Genomic DNA, 2,500 nt, shown 5'->3' with positions numbered 1-2,500 from the left:
AAAAGGACCGGAAACCGCATCATTCTGTAGACCACGTACGCCAACTTCCCTTACAACATTTCGTGTCATTCAATAATCGCAGCCACGTTGTAGGTGGAGAAAATCGCGAAAAAATGAGTTTAATTTACAACCAAACTTGGTATGAGAATGCCTTAATCCGGTATTATGTTTAGTTAATTTTTAAATGAAAGTTCCCGATGTTCATCACCGATCTGTCAACAAGTAAAGACACCAACCCTTTCTAAAGGAAATGTGACCCGTAGACACAAGATTTAGTGTTAACAGTAAAACGGAAATTAGATATATCCTGATGCGACCGCAGAATTTCCTTTCTTTTATTCCAGTGACCTCTTAGCATCTGCACGAACATTGTGCGTATTCTTTGCAAAGATAACACACCAGCTCCTTGATTTAACGTGTTAAAATAAAGCATCGATTGATACCACGAATACATACGAAACCAAATCTAAGTCACGAGGACGAATAACAAATACGCTTATCAGAAACATTATCCACGAATACTGTATCCTTAACCAAGTTGAGATAACAGGACAACTCGGATTAAAATCAATCTAATTGATATTAATCCTAATAACTTTTTAAGGATTAAACCACTGCAAAAACCGTGTACGATCAAAACTTGCTCTACGTTGGATCGAAATGGATCGTGACCACACCAAAAAAACTTTTAAAATGGAAAATATATTGCAAAGGTTGGTCAAGACAACGTGAACATAGGCGTTGTTACAATATTTCGGCTGGCCAACACCAGCCTTCTTCAGGTTTATTGAATGGATAAATGCTTGTTACAAGATCTTTATATTTACCGGAATCTCCCTTTAGTATCCTACCGGCGTTGTAAAAACATTAGTGATATTCTAGTTAGAGCTAAATTGCCGGAACCTACTAACACCGACCAATCTGGATCTCCATCCGGCTCGTTTCGGTGCAATAAAACTAGTTGCACCGCCAGTCCTTTTATTGAGGATGGCCGTAATCAATACACTTTTTATAGTACTGGACAAACCTTTAAAATCAAATCACATATTACTTGTGAAACCCCTAATGTAATTTATATGATTCAGTGCACTAAATGTAATCTTCAATACATCGGAGAGACCAAACGTCGTCTTAAAGACCGCTTTAATGAACATACGCGACCTATTATAAACCCCTCTTGTAGTTATACCCCCACTGCGGTTTCACGACACTTCCTGACCAGTGGTCACGCGGAGGATCACATGATCCTTATACCGCTCGAACAACTGCACACTAGTCGTGACTCCATCAGAAAGGCTCGTGAGGCATTCCTCATACACAGAGGAAAAACACTGGAGCCTGAAGGCCTTAACAGAAGAGATGAAATGTAATTTAGTTTAGCTACCTTTTAATTTTCTTTTGTTTCTTTTATCTTGTTATCATGTATTATTCTCTTTCCTCTTTTTTATGCATTTCCGTTTTTATTAATTTTACACATCACGTAGCCTTTTTATGTCATTTCCGGTAAATATAAAGATCTTGTAACAAGCATTTATCCATTCAATAAACCTGAAGAAGGCTGGTGTTCGCCAGCCGAAGTATTGTAACAACGCCTATGTTCACGTTGTCTTGACCAACCTTTGCAGTATATTTTCCATTAATCCTAATGATTATTATAATCCATGGATTATTATAATCCAGTAATAGATTATTATAATCCTTTACTGAGGTTTGAGGCGTGCCTTAATTAATTATATTAATCTTACATAAGATTAATATCAAAGATTAAAGATTAAAGATTAAAGATTAAAACATCGTGGTATCTACCAGCTCTGCCATAGATGCAAGTGATCGTCATGTAACTGATGTGATCAGTGTTATGTCCCGTCATTTCCTTGTTATGTCTGTAGTGTCATATAGATCTGTTGTTTTATCTGGATTATAATAGAGATTAATATTAGTCCGTATGATATTATTAACAATAATCTAATCCTTGCAATTTTTTGCCGTGCCGTAATCTATTACCGAATTATAATAATCGATTACTAGATTATAATAATCTATTACTTGATTATAATAATCTATTACCGGATTATAATAACCATATTGTAAACTATTATTATTAATATTATTATTATTGTTATCCACGGATCAATATTAATCCGAATTGTCCTGAGATAAGAAACCTTTCATGTAGGCAATCATTAAAATCAATCACGATGCTTTCATTATCTACTATAAGCTAAAAATGGATACAAAAACGTCTTTAGGAAAAGTGTAATTACAGTCATTGGGGCGCTCAAAGTTCGCAAGTTCAGAAGGAATATGGTAGAAAGGAAGAATTTCAGGGCGTAGCGTGCCATTTGTAACTACTGAGATACCATTGTAATTGCTGCAGCACTGGGTCATCTTTCGATGCATTAACAATCTCTTTCTGGGACACTCTCGTAATCGTTTGAAAGTATCTTCTAATCTGTGGTCGTGTGATTCCTGATCCTCATTTGCCGAAGGTAATAATGTC

General features: G+C 35.8%; 1 protein-coding gene across 2 annotated transcripts in view; it reads right to left on the bottom strand.

The window, feature by feature from the left end:
- LOC137974761 (fibroblast growth factor receptor 4-like) overlaps window positions 1–90 on the bottom strand; it is a 21,314-nt gene extending 21,224 nt beyond the window's left edge. For both annotated transcript variants that reach the window (XM_068821734.1, XM_068821736.1), the window contains exon 1: window positions 1–90. This exon is cut by the window's left edge. The gene's annotated coding sequence lies outside the window, so the exon portion shown is untranslated.
- Window positions 91–2,500: the final 2,410 nt, after the last annotated feature.

This window comes from Montipora foliosa, chromosome 11 (genome assembly GCF_036669935.1).
Source record: "Montipora foliosa isolate CH-2021 chromosome 11, ASM3666993v2, whole genome shotgun sequence".
In the NCBI taxonomy this organism is placed as follows: Eukaryota; Metazoa; Cnidaria; class Anthozoa; order Scleractinia; family Acroporidae; genus Montipora; species Montipora foliosa.
Note: the sequence above shows the minus strand (reverse complement) of the source record. Positions and strands in the feature narration are given on the sequence as shown.